The sequence below is a fragment of the Aphelocoma coerulescens genome, chromosome 2, assembly GCF_041296385.1.
Source record: "Aphelocoma coerulescens isolate FSJ_1873_10779 chromosome 2, UR_Acoe_1.0, whole genome shotgun sequence".
Taxonomy (NCBI): domain Eukaryota; kingdom Metazoa; phylum Chordata; class Aves; order Passeriformes; family Corvidae; genus Aphelocoma; species Aphelocoma coerulescens.
The window spans coordinates 22643658-22661070 of record NC_091015.1 but is presented as its reverse complement, the minus strand read 5'-3'; positions in this window follow the sequence as shown (position 1 = coordinate 22661070).

Here is a 17413-nt window from a genome sequence, read left to right as displayed (position 1 = left end):
ACTTGTGGTTACTAGTATTGCTTATGGTGCTTGCTTCCCAATCTTATTTGCCACCTGCTCCTCATTTACTGTCCCTTGAAGAGTGCTCATTTTGAGAGCTATGGGGGCAACATCCACTTCATTTATTGAGTTACCATATATCTGGCTGTGGTGGGAGGCAGGGAAGTCCAGCCTTCTAGCTTTCCATGGCATTCTGCAGTAATCTTGGATGGCTTTGGGATGTGTCTCAGGGTGGGATCTCACGTCTCCTTTCCCAAGACGTTATGATTCCTTTCTGTCTTCCTAAATTTGGGAAATGCTGATTGATGTGCTTGCCCAGAAGCATGAATAGGAATTATCTCTAGCAGTGCATGTGAACAGTCTTATCTGCCAAAGCACCTCAGTTCAGACCTGCTCTATCCTGCTCAGTCTCTCTTCAGTGTGCCCTCTCAGTGTTGCAAAGCTTGGTGATAATTTGGGGATGTAGAGAAGCAGATCACCTATATTTTACCCTGTGCCTTACACCATGATCTGAGCATGTGTTGTCAGCAGTGATATGATAGTGCCCACTGAGCACCTAGCCTCATTTGTTATACCAGTCTATAAATCTCTAGTTTTTCCTTCAAGATTTCCTATTTTACAGTCATCAATGTGCCTGCACATGTAGGCACCTGTTGGCAATAATGGTAGCAGTAGAAAAATATTGAGGGTGTAAGAACCGGCTGCTCAGACTTCTTCAGTACTAAATTCACATGCCTTGACTCACCTCTTCTATTTAGAAATCATAAATTCTGTTACATGAAAGTTCATATTCATGGGCCATTAGCTTTGTTTGTCACTTAGGATAATTAGTATAGATTCATAGAATCATTTAGGTTGAAAAAGACCTTTAAGATCATCATCCAACCCTAAACCAAACACTGCCAATTCCACCACTAAAGGGTGTCTCTAATTATAGAATCACTTAGGTTGGAAAATACCTATACAATCATTAAGTTCCATTGTAAACCTAACACTTTCTCCCTTCTTCAAATGTCCTGGACAAATAGAGGTTTTTAATTTCTCACTATATTGTATAAAAGCACCTGGCAGTGCTCTGCTTTCTTTTCTATAGTAACAGAATAATTTGAATATGAATTTAAATACTCAGATTTCATATACACATTTTCGGGTACATGCTGTCAGAATTCCACAGTACACAGACTGCAAAACATTGAAGATGCAGATTCAATAAGTCACCTTCCATTTAAAGAAGTGTCCCAGTGTTTTCCTTGATATTTTGGGCACAACATTTGTTCTCTTCACATTGATACAAGAATCAAGATCTGTTGAGTTAGTTTTTTTTTTTTTCTTTTAAATCCAATGATTATGACTGAATTCATAGTAATGTCCCTTTGCTACTTTCTTTGTAGAACTGGAAAGGGGCAGGGCAGCTTTTTTATAGGCTGTTCTGTTTTTTCTGTGCACAGACTGTCCCAATAATTAAGTGGGCAAGCTTGCACAGGAGTGCATGTTGTCAAGAAGCAGGAGTTAACATCAAAACTTAAATTAATGTTGCTTGTTTCAGGCAAACTTAGTAAACACTTATACTGTATCAGTTTTGCAGTCAAAAATAATAAAAATATCTGACAATGGCTATATTAAACAGTTTTCTATTATTGCCTTGAAAGGTAAAAGCATAATTTCCTCTTGCATCTGGTAAAATGGATTTTCCATTGCGATATTTAACACATAGTGAATGAGAAAGCTAAAGTCAATAAAAAGTAGACTGAAACTTTGTGCTTTCCCTCACTTTTCTTATTGTTGCCTAGAAGCACTAGGCAATTGATGCAAGTATTTATTGAAGAGGTTTGGATACCACACTCTCCTTGCATAATATTTCTCTATAAAATATTCATATTCCAGTTGGAGTTCATAATATGTGTATTGAATGAAGTGTGGCAGGTTTGCTATAGCTAGTAAGTAAGAGGGGCTGTACTTTTTCAGAGGTAGAAGCTGCCACTTTTAGGATTTCCACAGGCCAATATGAAAATGTAATTTTGGAATATTGAGGGCTGCAGCAACCTCCTCTCAGGAGCCTCTTGTGGGCTCAGACAGCAGAGGTTCTGGGCAGCTGTTGGGTAATTTGATGAGTGCATTGTTGGTAAAGGGGGCTCCCCCTCACCTGAGGTCCCAGACTTGTGGGTAGTAGAAATGGTGAACAGTGGTGTCCATGGGGTAGCTCTAACCTCAGCTGTGTAAGCTGCTCTGTGTGTGTCAGTGTACAAGGAGGGCACCCTTGATTTCCCAATGCGACATCACTAGTTTTGTTTTTAACAACCGCTGAAAAGATGTGGTGAAAAGAAGACAAAGTAAAATCCCTATAAGTCCTTCCTCGCCAAATTAAAATTTTGGGCAGTTTTAATGCACTGATGTCATTGATACCACATAGTTTCTCTTTGCTCAGATGTGGAATTGCTATGGTGACATTGTGTGTATATATTAAAGCTGAAAGAATAATTTGAAGAGAATAATTTATTTGATGTATTGATCTGCCCTCTCACCTTTTTTATCTGTCTTGTCCATTTAGACAGAAAAGTCTTTGGTCGTATCCTGACCCCAGTAAAGTCAATAGTGAAATGCTGATAGACTTCACCAGAGCCTGGATCTTACCCTGGGGTTTTAACTTGGCAGCTCTATGGAGCCTTGATATTTACAAAGCAAAATGGACCAATTATTTAAACAAGAATACAAGGAATGAACAAATAGTTTTGTGAGTGCTAAAGAAGAGATGCTTGCTCTGGGGTCTGGGTCAATTCTCCAGTGTCTAATAAGATGTGAGTGCATACCTCAGGCTTTGCCTCAAGCTTCTTTTTGATAGACTGCTTTCATGAGGCTGTTGGGAAGAAAATACTTCAGAGACCTTTTCCCCTTTGTCAAATCCAGTTTTAGTTAAGCAATAGGCAAGAAAATTACTGAATGGGAGGGAAGGGAGGAGACACAGAGAACGACTTTATAAGCCACATATTCTAGGAAAACATTTTAAAATTAATAATATCAAACTAATTTGAATTGGTTCCCCATTATTTCTGCTTTATTTTAGAGCTTTTTAGCATTAATCTCAAAAGGAAATTTTAACATAGCCTTCCTTTTTGCTAGATGTAATTCCCTAAAGTGTGCCAGAATGAAATCTAATAAGCATGTGTGCTTCTTCAGTCTTAGGGTTCCTTTAAAACAAATTAGTGTGGAGGTGTGTCCTAGACTATCAGAAACCAAAGAGATGGAGTGAGGGAGAAAAGCAACTCTTTCCAATTTCTGTTGCTTGTCCTTTATGTGCACCAAATGATAAAACAGGGAGATCCCACCTGTGTTTTGCATAGGTACCCATACAGCTAAGCTTGGATCAAAGGGACTTGCTAAGTTTGCAGAAAGATATGATCTTTTTAGACTTAAGGAAAAAATATTTTGGAGAACTACAACTCATGTAAATGCTCATGTAAATACTCAGTGCCTTTCCAGGGAATCTTAAAGTAAAGCATGAAAAAAACAAGTAACAAATTAAAGGTTATTTGGAAAAGAACAGCCATAACACATGTGGATAATGAATTGCATGAAGATCTCAGGCTTAAAGACCTGTAGGAACAGAGAGAGCAACTAGCAGCAGAAAACCTACTTCTATTACCCAAATTGCACCCATTTTGTGCAAGAATGACTAAACTTATCTTCTTGTAAGTCTGTAATCTGCCTGTGAAAACCCCAAAAGTTTTCAAAAACTGAGCACTGATTACTTGTGTAGCTTTTGAGCACCCTCAATTTCTGATAATGTCAGTAAGTGCATTCAGCAGTGTAGGGTACTGGGAAATCAGAAAAAGCTGCCACACACCTTGGAATGTCCAGGAATTTTATGTACTATGGATATTCATAATTTCTGGCAAATATTATGTTTCCTGGATATGAGTTTGTATTTTACACTTTGACAGCCAAAACATGGGTATAATTTCAAACTCATATACAGTGACATGGTATTGAAGAGCTCTGAGGTATTGATCAAAACACACAGAAGAATGAATGACAGACTCAGAAGTGGATTTATGTGAAGGACTTCAGCTCTATGGCTTTACAAAAGCAGCTGGGCAACAAATGTCTAAATCACACTTACAATGGTGGCAGTTAGACATCAGAGCATGGTTACAAGAGTTCAGCCGTGAAATCAGTGACTTGTGGCAGAACTCCCTCTTCAGCATGTACAAGGGCATAGCCTTTGGAGTTGGGATAGAAGTTATCAAGAGAATATTCTCCTAAAGTCTCAAATTTCTCTGCTCCTAGGTAGTTTGGATTCAACCAGCATAACTGTAGTAATCTCACTGAACTTCCCAAACTGGTGGAAAATGTAAGAAATCAGAGATGGAATATAAACACCCTCAAAGAAGTTACTGTTCTCAAATGGCTATATAGGAGTTTGGAGAAACCAGCAACCTAAGCTAGGTACATCAATTAAATATCTGAAATTAGATGGAATGTATCTAGCTGTGGTCCATCAGCTAATTCTATCTCATTTACCTCTGAGAAAAGATAGAGTGATTCTAGACAAATTTGTCTTGCATTTCTGAATATGGAAATGTCATATCCTGCTGTGTTTGTATCATAGGGAGAGGGAAAAGAAATGAAAAATATAGGCTGACAGAAATAACTTTTAGATCTCCAAATTATCTGAAAGTGCCTTCTACTGCCAAGGTTTAAAAGAATGTCTAAGGGTGAAGGCTAGAATTTAACTTGTTCAAGGCTTAATCTTCTCCAGCATTGAGTCAGTGTGGGTTTTGGTGAAGAATTAAAACAGAAGTGTCTAGCCCATGTCACATTCTGTGGTACAGTCATTCCCACTGGTGAGAATAGGAGCACTAAGGATCAGAAGCAAGTGAATAGAGAAAGGTGTACTGTAATTGCAAGCAAGTGAAAAAGTGTGTATATACTTTTTGACAGTCTGCTTCCATATATCATAAATTTATACTGCACAGCCTCATAAATTAATTCCACTAGGCATCACTGTGCAACTCTTCCCACATTTTTAAATCCAAAGGGAAATTACTTACAGAGGGCCATTCCTTGGTGGCTTCAGAAGCAGTTAATCCATGGTGTGCTCTCTGCTGAATCACAGCTGGATACCTTGGGTCTTCCACTTCAGCATAATTCAGCTGGGCCAACTGCAGATTTGAAGTGCCTGCATATTTAGAAATGAATTTTACTTTTTGTATTTGCAGCAATGCCAAGGGATGTGCTTGGCACATTTACATCCTAGTGAAATCTGACTCCCAGCACTGAAGGACTCAAAGCCTTCTAGGGTCCAGACATCTCAGATGCTCTGAAACAGTCCTACAAGAATCATAGCAAAATACAGGTAGCTCAGATGGCTAATGCCCTTCTCAAACTTATTCCAAGCTTATGTTTGATCCTGGCATTGAAGATTGCTTACCTTAAAAAACCCTTATCAGCTTTCAGAAGACACCTGTGTCTGTGTCTATATTCATTTAGTGTGACCCTGACCCTCTTTCTCTGCTGGTTCTTTTGTGAGCACATTAATTTTAGTGGCAATGCTTATTGCATAAATTGTCCATTCAGTCATTCCAATGCACACCTGGAGCTGCTCCTCGGCTGCCTGAAGAATGAGATTGCTAATCCTGAAAGCCAGCAAAAAGGCTGCAGCAAAGGCTGCTTTAACCAGTTGACTCCCATTCCTATGAAAGTGATTTCTGAGGGCATGTCCTACAACCTGACAGCAATATGGGTTTGGAATACACGGCACCTTTCTTGTCTTGACACCACCAGCAGCTTTAGTAAGAATACTTTTTTAGTTTATTGCAACACTTTGATAGATGAGATCTTCCCAATCCCATCACAGTTCAAGACTGCATATGAGGTGGATTCAGTGAGAACTTCTAATTGCTCTTGTATCAAGCCTTAGATGATAAAAAAAAAAAAAATTGCTGGGATAAGACTTGCAGTCTCCTACATATTGAAAAGTTCCACCAAATATTTTTAGAAACCTTATCTTAATATAATTATCTGGGGTTTTCTGCTTGAAGTCCTGAAGTTTGGGACTGGCCCTGTGATCAGCAAAGCTCAAATACTGGGTGAATGTGACTGGGCTCCCCAAATTTGCATTTCCTACAAAACACAACTGTGGTCCTGGGGGTCAGGAGTGACAGACTGTGGAAACACACTCCCTTTTTCGGCTGTCATTTTTGCAGGCACTCACTGACAACAACTATTGTCACCTAAAGCTCTAAGGTGGGCTGCTGACCACTACATAGTTTTGGATTTTCTTTGGACCTCAGCATTCATTGGCCATATTTTCAGACCTGCACTGAGTAGTTTTTAGCAGACTGTTAGTATTCAAGTAGAGAATTCATAACTAACATAACTAGAAGTCTGTAGAAAACATAATTTTACATTTATGCTAAAAATGCCTCTCTCAGAGGCAATAATATTTTTGAATTAGTTGTTTTTCTATGACATTATTGAAAGAAACTAGAACTCAGTTTTCTTTGGGGTTTCAGAAGCATTATATTTTTCTTCCCAGTAGATTTGTTTTCTTCATTTTCAGTTTGTTCCTGCAATTTCTGGGCATCAAAATGAGGACAGAAACATGATATTTCAGAAAATTTTTATGCAGCCATATTCCCAGGACAATGTGACAGACAAAATAGCAAATCTTTCAGAATCAAAGAAGGTCCTAATGCAAAGTTGAAATTCAGATATCCTTCCTAAAGGTAACTGTCTAGGGCAGTTTTGTGTACACCGTAATTCCAGCTCCACTCTTGTTTCATTGCTTGAGTTACAGCCTGTATTGTTAGGAAAATTTTGATGTGAAGATATGAACAGTATAATCATACACACTTTAAAAGGCTTATTTTGACTGAAACTTTAAGCTTTTAAGTATTTTTCTATGGTAGCTCTAAATCTTGTGGTCAATAACCGTGTAGCATACTGTATGCTAGTGTTGTCAATTATTTCACACCAAGTTCTGATGGCACCAATTTCTGATGTACACTAGTACCTTGGTAATTTAGGCACAAAAGTTGGGAAATGTTAAAGAAAATGACTAAGATAAAAGCTATGCACAAATTTATTTGGCTAATGAAATAACCCAAACTATGTGTGGCATGAATTTGGGAAATGTTAAAGAAAATGACTAAGATAAAAGCTATGCACAAATTTATTTGGCTAATGAAATAACCCAAACTGTGTTGCACAAGTAAAAAAGAAAGATAAAATTTCCTCATTCAATAAAAGTAAACCAGTTGTTGTTGTTTTGTTTGTTTGTTTGTTTGTTTTTCTACAGGAATTACAGAGAAACAATTCAGAAAGCAGATACTCACCCCACAGCATCTTACCTTCTTACACAATCATGGACAAATCCTGTCAGTTTTCCATATCAGCATTCAAACCAAAGGAAGTATGAATATAAAGTAATTGCTGAAGTTTTACTTTTCTGTTCACAAAAATTTTTGAACAGTAAGTAGGAAAACTATTCAAAATCACTCAGAATTATTGATGAAATAGAAATACACTTCATGCTTACATCAATTAAAATTGTATGGTCTTTCCTGGGGGTGGGTTATGTGCCATATTTCAGTTCTCATCATGACAACTGGCTGTAGTACATATAGTGATAGGCTGGATTTGTGTATGTGTCTATGTAAATTCAGAGCTTGGATTATGCACTCCCCCCCCCACCCCAGAACACTCTTAAAGAGCTTCATTATGAAGATTTCTGTTAAAAAACTTAGGTGACCAGAATTCATGGCAAAGCAGCTGACTGGGAATGGCAGATCCCTCTGCGTGCTCCTTGACTTCCAAACCCAAAAGTTGCTGTGTTTTTAATGTGTTTAGGAAAGTTAATGAAAATATAGTTTTGTATTTGTGAGATGAGTTGAAAGAAAAGTCTCAAAAAAACCTCCACAATATTTTAAAAGGCAGTTTTAGTCCTAACAGAGCCAGACAATAGATGTACCAGTCTCACTAGATTTGCTTCAATTCCCATTTGAGTCAATGAAGAGAATCCCATTGGCTTTAAGTAGGACTTAGATTAGCAGGATTTATGAAGCAATTTTGTTTTGTCTGTGTTAGGAATAGGAAATTTTTGAAATGATCCCATTTTTGAGGAAATCAAATCTCTGTACCTTGGCTTAAGATTGCATATTGAGAAAGAGGCAGGAAAAGCCAAAGTTCCACTTAACTCAAATAGTCTGTTTGTAGTGCAATGTGCAGAGAGACAGAAAATACCTTCCACATCAGGAGGGTAGTAAAATCAAAAGTACCATCCTTAACATTAGAAAGTAGTAAGTTTGGGGAGCAAGAATTAAGCATGCAGAATGCTTTCGAATTATGGATATTTTAGCCTTTTTTCTTATAATTTTTATTCTTAGTTACATCAGGCCTGTGATCCTGAGACAAGTAGCTCTGAATTAACTTTTTTTTTAAAAAAGAGGAGAAGCAAAAATGTGTGTACAGATAAGCTTTGTAGGATGTATCTTTCCATGATAAAGCATCACGTCCTGTAATAACTGGGAAAATAATGGCACCTTTTCTTCTCACCTTTCCTTCACAAAGCCTGTGTATGAGCTTCTTTTCTCTCTTGCCTTTAACGCAGCCTCCTAATTTAGCCAACATTACGTTTATGAATCGGTTCTGAGCAAAAACTTAATCCTATTTTCAAGCTTCTGGAGAGTTCAGAGGCAATCAAATCCATCTTCAAATGAAAATGATGAACATAGGTCCAATAAGTCATCTATATTTTTTTCTAATGACATTAACTTCTCTTTTGCCTGCTTTACCTAGAAGCCTGCATGGTCTTTGTCTGTGAAAGAGCTCATACTTCACTCCACAGTCTCAGAGAGTTTGATTTAGGATAAGGATTTTACTGCTGCCTATTTTTATAGCTAAGGTTTATATATATGTGTTCTACAGTTCAGTGAGGTTAGAGGTGTGTCATGATGTACAAGCATCAGTGCTTTCTATTCTCCAGCTTCACTGGAAAGGTGTTAACTTCTGTGTGTTGAATTTTTCCCATTATTCAAAGAACATTTGATACTTTAACAAATAGATCCATATTTCACAAACACCTTGGTATCTGACCTGTCATTACACAGGTATAATACTACATGGAGAGAACATAGGAGGCTGTAGTTCCTTCCCCCAGATTACCCTGGGAACCAGAGAGCAGCTGCAGTCTTGTTGCCTATCTTTTACATCTCAGCCAGAGCTGTCTTTGTTACCAGGACTTCTATTGAGAAGTCACAAGCCTTGCAGTGAATGATGAAATAGGAACTGATTCCTTTTATAGTAAGACTTTAAAAAGTCTTTAGTGTTACACTCAGTCGTACACAAATGAGCTCACATGGAGATTGTAGCACCAGCTCAGAGAGATAATGTGGACAGCATTATAGGTCTTTGTGGGCTTTGAAAATTGTGACTTGACTATAATATTAAGTAGTCTTTAAAAAGCATTAAAAAGGAATAGTCTAAGGGCAGTCAGATGTGTACTGGGAAAGATCCAGTGTTTTCAAAATTATAGTGTTAGGCATGTTTATTCAAATCAGTGATCAGAAGGGATAACTGGATGAGAATTCCTTAAGTGCTTTATAATGGCTGTGGATTACAGAGTAAATCATACACGTTACAGTCAAAATGAATTGAGCTTATGTGGCTACAGAAACTACTACTGCTGTAGTTTGGGGGGAGGTGTGTCCCTCACCACCATTCTTAAATCCAGACATCAATAAAAACTTTTAAAATATGGAAATGCCCCAATGAATTCTGAGTGTTCTGAAATTTCTGCATTTGATAACCAACTTAAATATTGTAACCCTTAATTGTTTTATTTGTATCACACTTTTTTACAAATACCTAAAGGAATAGTTAAGTCTGATAGTGATGCAGCTGGAAAATTGTGAAGATTAGAGCCTTGACCTTGGAATTTTCTTGTTGAGATGCAGCAGGATATAGTGTTGTGATGCTCAGTTGGGTGCTGTCATTTTAGAACATGTAGCTGCAAATGAGGTACCTCTGCTGCCTGCAAGGCACTGGGAGAAGTGTGACAGTCCCAGAATTGCAATATAAAACAGAGGGTGTGACTGAGTACACATAGGAGTAGATCTGAAATTGTCTTGGGCACTCAATCCCATGAGTATGGAGTGGTCAAATCAAGGCGTCAAATGAAGGCTCATGCCTGGAACAATTTTGTTAACCTTCCTCTTCAAAAAGGAGAAGAGGATGCCTTGTTTTTATTTGGAAAATTGGCAGCTAGAGAAGCTTTGTTTTTGAGGTAAAGCCTTTATTTCTAGGCTCCAGTGCCAGGACTGTTTATCCATTCCTTATGATTGTTATGCACAATGCCTAGGGAAGGCTAAGAGCAGGAACCAAAACAAGGTATCTCTTAATCTCTCTCTCATAAACCAGGGGTCCAGTCGCTGATGCTCCGTGATCTCCTGCTCTTCCTTTTTTTCATGCAGTGACCCTTGTCTTTCTTTCCACAGCATGGCCCCATGCTGCAGGGAAGGGTAGGAACTGCATTTCTGCTGCCTTACTGATTCTGGTATGTTTAAATAGGAAATATGAACCTTTAGCTGAAGGAAGACCAAATCTGTCATGTTCTAAGGAAGTCCCATAACGCAGTGAACTGCTCGGTAAAGCTGACCAACGTCCTTCCCCGCATTTCCTATGCAGATCTCTTTTGCATACAGTATTAAGTGTCACCAGCAGCTCTTAAGTCTGCTTGGAGAAAACCTGCTGCATAACATTCAGAAATCTACCTCATAGAGGCAGTAACTTTGAGGCTCCTTCTTGGGCTCTGATAACACAGAATCACAAGAGGTTGGAAGAGACCTTTTGTCTAACCCTCCTGCTCAAGCAAGGTCACCAAGAGCAGGCTTCTCAGACACTGTCTGTAACGTGGGCAGAGGTTTATTAAGGTGATGACAGTTCTGTTTTCATGTAAAAACAGAACCTTTTAAATTTTACCAAAAAAAGATATCATTTTTTATGAGGAGTCATTCAGGGTTTTTGAGGATTAGATTTTTAGCCTTAGATCTGTACTCAGGGGCTGTCTGAGCATATCCTCACTTTTGGTGGATTGCTCTAGTGTATGTGATTTTTCAGATTAGATATAATAGATATCCAGGAGGTTAATGTCTGTGAATCCTGAGGGGTATTCTGTAGGCTGAAAACAATTCAGTCTAATAGGGAGGGGACCCTAGTGGTATCAGTTTATTAGATGCCACAAGCATTGCAGTCTGTAGGGAAGGATTTAGTCCCTTCAGTCAGGTATACAGACATTCTGCTAGGAAGACTACACTGGTATGGACTGAAACAACGAATAAAGATGCACTTTTGGAATATTCCTATATTAAATGTCTGCCCAGGGAAAGGGAAGATAGGACTTGTTGTGGATATTACCCTGAAGCACAGTGGAGGATTTAATGGATGCTTTTCTTTCACCCTGGGAGAAGTACAACTCTGTTCATGTATTTTTTCCTGCTGTACAGATTCCTATAATCTTAGTTCTTTGGATGCTAGCCCATTCAGCACTTCTCTGGCTTTAAAGATAGCCTGTCTAGTGTTTATTTTGCCTTTCAACAGCACAAGTTTAAAATTTAGAAAAGATTGGGTAGCAGGAGTAGCAAATACAGTGATTACATGAAGTGCAAAAGTTGAAGTTGCCTGCACCTTGTAATTTAGCCATTTGCAAGGTAGTTAGATAAGAATACTTGTAAAGCACTGCTGGACTTTGAGTACAAAATTATTTTTCGTTAGATGTGGTTTCAACTTGGGGCACTTGTGGCAATCATTTCAGCATACTCATTTCTGAACATGTACTCCCTGTATAGCAGTCAATAGGAGAAGCAGGTGAGTGAAACAGCTGATAATTTTCCACCATGAATGAATACTCCATCCTACTTGGTAGATGTTTTCCCCTTGCAAGTTCAATAAATATTTATGTCAGCCCTGCTGTCAAGTAGCAGTCTCAGTAACAGACAGTTGCTAAATTAAGATACTTTCCTTGGCAATAATGGAAAGCTAATAATGCAATTGCCATATGCAAGCCTTGGCGAAGATTTACCTTTATAATTATCATAAGAGGTTGAGCTGCAACTCCAAGAACTCCAACTCTCTTCCTTGGTAGTGGTGCTTCACAGGGGCAGCTGCGAGTGAACTTCAAGCAAAGAAAGCAGAGAAGGTGGGAGACAGTGCTGCAGACTATGACCTGCTCACAGAGGTGTTCCTCCATCAGTGTGTTCTGGCAGCTGTAGGCACAGGTCCCAGCACAGACAGATGTGTTCTAGTAGGCAAGAAGTTCAAGAAAACCGCTACACATTCAACCAGACCTATTTTTTCCTTCCATTCATCCCTCAGCTTCTCTGTCTTTACTGTTGTATCCCCAGTAGAATGGGCAGATGGAGAATTACAGCTGCTTTTTGCAGCTACAGTTCAGGAAAGACACCTTTGAATCATCATTGACAGATCTCTGAAATCATTGTCTCTATGTGCAGCAGCAGCTAAAAAAGCCAGCAAAATATTGGACATCAGCAGAAAGGGTATTGAGAACAAGACAGACATCAGCATTTTGCTGTGATATAAAACCTTAATGCACTCCCATCTTCAGTGCTGTGTGCAGTTCTAATCTCTGCATCTTAAGAAGAACATGGGGAGTTAGAGAAGCTACAGAGAAGGACAAATAAAATTAAGATGGTGGGACAATGCTTTATGCAGAGAAACTGCCAAAACTAGGAGTTTCCATGGAGGGACTGGATATTAGGAATACAGTACCATTTTTCACCAAATTTCACATGACCGTATTTAGGCTGGACTCAACGAAACCTGTAGATCAGTAACAAATAAAGAAAGCACTTCTCCAACCACTTGGTTTGCAGACTTCACAGAATAGTATCTCCGCAAATTGCTGAGGTTGGAAGGGGCCTCTAGAGATCATCTAGCCCAACCTCCCAGCTCAGAGCAGGGTCAGATAGAGCCAGATGTTCAGGGCTGTGTCCATGTGTTGATTATCTCCATGAAGTCCACAAATTGTCTGAGCAATATGTGCCAGTGCTTGATCACCCTCATACTGAAAACCTTTTTCTTATGCCTAAATGTAATTTCTTTCATTTCAGTTTGCGCCCATTGCCTCTTGCCCTGTCACTGGGCACCACTGAGAAGAGTCTGGCTCCACCATCTTTGCTTAGCATTATCAGGTATTTATTCATGGGGAAGATCCCCCCCAAAAGCCTTCTCTTCAATAGGTTGAATAGGCCCAGGTCCATCAGCCTCTCCTGGTATGCTCCAGTCTCAGTCATCTGCATGATCCTTGGCTGCACTTGTTACAGTATGTCCCTGTCCCTGTTGCCCAGGTAGCCCAGAACTGGACACAACACTCCAGGTGTGTCTCACCAGTGCTGAGCAGAGGAGACGGACAACCACGCTGAACTTGCTGACAGTGTTATTCCTAATGCAGCCCAAGAAGCTGTTGCTGCAAGGGCACAGTTCTGGCTCACGTTCAACTTAGTGTTATGAGGATCCCCAGGTCTTTTTCTGACAAGATGTTTTCCAGCTGAGTGGCCCCCAATAATACAGGTGCATTTTTCTCCAGGCACAGAATTTTGCACTTTCTGCCTGTCAAGGTGCCTCTAAATGGCAGCACAGCCATCTGGTGTATTGACCACTCCTCCCAGCTTTGTCATCTGCAAAACTGCTGACAGTGCACTACCCAGATCACAGATAAATATATTAAACAATATTGGTGTTAGCATTGATCTCTGGGTACATAGCTGGTGTCTGGCCTCCAGCTGGACATTGTGCTGTTTGCAGGAGACTGTGGAGGTAGACGAATATCAGCAGACGGCTAAGGCTCTGCAAAAAAAAGGAATTACACAAATTAATGGACAACAGGTCCTTAGGCAGATTTTATAAGTAAACATCAGCAATGTGCCTTCTAACATCCTTATTCCAGCAATTATGCATATTGGGAAGAGGACGGGACTGCAAAGGCTCTGGGGGAAACTCTGACAGTGTGAGAGGTAATACTGGTTTGCATAGACATTTAGTCTGTCTCAATGTTTCCTTTCCCATTGTTGAAAGCCCATTGTTGCATAAACTGTGGGACCCAGTGCTTTCTTCTCTTTCTCTCTCCAACCTTTTCTCCTCAGCCTTACTGATTTCAGATTTCACTGTTTTTTTGACATCTGTCTGGCACTAGAGGCACAGCTGCATATAACCTTCTAGACCAAGTAAGATCTATTCTCACACAGCTGATGAACTGAGACATCCTGGCATACTCTCTGGCCACTCTATACTCTGCCTGTAAAGAGAGGTAATTTTCTCCTAGGACAAGCTATCCCAGAATTTTCCTGTGTTTTTGGCAAGAGACATAGTACTGGAAATGTATGTCTTCCCTGTTTTTATGACCTGCCCCTGAAGGCAAGGTAACTGAGGTTCTTGTTAATGGGTCTCTTGGGGTGGATTAGAGTGAAATGACACTGAATGACTGGTGTTTATAAATATATGTAAATAGCAGGTTTTAAAACAATTTTGTTGCAATGGAAAGGAGGTATGTAACCGATCTGCTTATTATTATCTATAGTAATATAGCAATATGAAAGTATAAAGATCACTTAAGAAAATCTATAAGGAAAGGGAAGAAAGAGATAGAAAAGATAAGAGTAGGTAGTGGAGAGGCAAGATATGTGGATGCAATAATGAGACCTGATTGTTGCAATTTTGATGTCTGTTTGTCAAAGTGATGGTCACAGTCTTGATCTGTTGGGGGTGAGGGAAGCCCACAAAACAGAGTTCAATGGGTTAATATACCTTCAGGTTCAGGGGGAATGCCCAGGTTACCCACCCTGGGGGAGAGTTTTACACTGCCTGGGGCAAGACTGTGGGTCATGTGCAGTCTTTTGGTGAAAGGCCCCAGAAATGAGTCTGGGAGTGCTTTGGGGGTTGTTGGCACTCGAAGATGTGACCAAAGATAACTTGGAGTGGTCTTTGTTTGACCAGTGATATGTGTATGAGCAGTTGCTTCCTTCCACACAGTTTACTGTGGTGGGAGTTTTTGTTCGGATGTGTTAACAAGGATGTGCTAACCAGAGCTTGCCTCTGCCAGGCTTGGAATCAGCTCCCTCCTGTTACAAATTCCTCCCTTCTCTGCTTATTTCAAGTTCCTTCTGTGGCCTTGACAGTGCTTGAGACAGGCAACTATGCCCTTTAACTGTGCTCTTTAACTCCTTACATCTATTCTGTGAAGATTTTGAATAGGGAGGCTGTGCCTGAGGACATTGGAACGTGACAGTGTTGTCAAGGGTCACACCACGTGGTGGTGGGGATAGGACCTTGCCAGATGTGGAGAATGATACATTGAAGAACAGCCATCCCTATATAGGGGCATTCTAGAGGGTCCCAGAAAAGCCACTTTAATGTTTATCAACTGCAGTACTCATCATGCTGCATGGCCTAGGCAGAGCAGCCAGTCAAGCAATTTCACATTGAAAGTTTAGAAATAAATGCATACATTTTACCAATAAGAACTTTTTTGCCTTAATTGGGCTAGGATTAGTCATCTTGAGAAAGACAAAGTTACAGGGTTAAAAAGTTAGTGATGTATAAATGCACACATGCACACACACACACGTACCTACTCTCTGCCACACAGACACACATACATACGTGCATACACAGCAGCACTCCCCAAGACGTAACATACGGTTTGCTGTATTTCCAGGGTTGGAGGAGTGAAGCTCAGACCATGCTAGAGGTGGTTCCATTAGTTGATACTAAAAAGTCAGCACTTAGCAGATAAATGTGGCAGATGAAAGACCACTTCCCCTTACTCCCACACACATGCTTGAAACAGGAGTAATTTGAAATATTCTGCAAAATGTTGATTTTTAAATGTTACAGACTGTGGATAAAAATAAGGGATTATTTATTTCGTCTGTAATACTGTGAGTGCTTAGCTCTTGATTCTTTTAAGTTCCTTCTCCCCAAAGTAAGAAAGAAATCCTGTCTAGTTATTTATGATGACAGGCTAACTCCCAGAATCATTATATTTTTGAAATGGTGTTTGTTGCCCCTTGAAGGAGCAAAATCCTATCTTAAATGTATGATTTTTATAGATATATTGTTTCCTTTTGAGGAAACTGGGCATTTGAACAGTATTAATATATTTTATTTGAATGCAAGTTCCTTGGACTTACAGGGAAGCTGAGTCCTGTGAATCTTTTGATCACTGGAGATCGAATGTTTTTTAAAATGAAAAGAATTGAACAGTGTCATAAGTTAGCAAGCATAGTCCCGGAAGGGATATCCTTGCTAAGGGGTGCTTACAGCTTCCTCTGGGACCTGATAGAACCTATCAGCTGGCCAGTTTGAATATGGACAATTCTTTAAGCCACTTAAAGTTGTGACCGCCTCTGTGATCCACACTTAAGAACAGACAAACTCCCCCCCAAGCTCTCTCTCGTTTCTGGCGCTGGGACAGGTGGCTGCAGGCCCCGTGCAGGGGCCAGTGGGCCCAGCCAGACCCTGCTTGGGCCAGGCCGGGCCGGGCCACGGCCAGCCTGGAGCCAATGGGCCTGTTCCAGCCGTGGAACCCCCCCCACTGCCTTGCCGTGGGCAGCCGGAGCGGCTCGGAACCCCCCCCTCTCCACTGCGGCCGAGATTCAGCAAAGCGGCACCGCTGTCCGGCAGAGGTCAGTGACCAACAGCGATAAGCCACATTCCAGCTGCAAGGCCGAGGTGAGATTAACCCTTTTATTGCTGTGAAGAGCTGAAAACCTGAGGGAAGAGAGAGAGGAGAGGCTTAAAGCTGAAAGTCTGTTGTGAAGCTATGATATATCAGAGTATCCCGTTGTAATTTCATGAAGATATGGGGGGGCGTGTTCAACTCGTAAGCAATAGGCAGATGCTGCCGCAGCTGTAATTTCATGAGAAGTTTGGACAGAGAGAGATGAACCAGATGAACCAGATGAGGACTTTTTCTCCAAAGAGGAAAGGAGAAAAACCTCAGTTCCTAGAGATGCTCCCAGAGATAGTTCTAATGATGAAGATGAGGAAGACCCTTTGCTCCCAGGGAAGGAGAAGGGCCTCTGTTTCTTTGTTTCTGAACAGCTCAACCTTAAAATTGTACCCCAAAAAACTTTCAAGAGTGGACCCTCGAAAGCAGTTGTGGGAAAAGCTGCAAGTCGGGGGAAGGGACTCACATTGTGAGCAGAGAGACTCCTCTTCCTAAATGGACTGAACAATATTTGGAAGTGGGTGGCTGTCTCAGTGTGATACTGTTTTCATAGCACGAGCAAAAAGAGACTTCTCTTTCTAAATGGACTGAACAAGGTTATTATGGAAGTGATAAACAGACTGAACATCTTAAGGGTTGTCTTTACATTGTCAGTGGGAGAAGGGAGTAAGG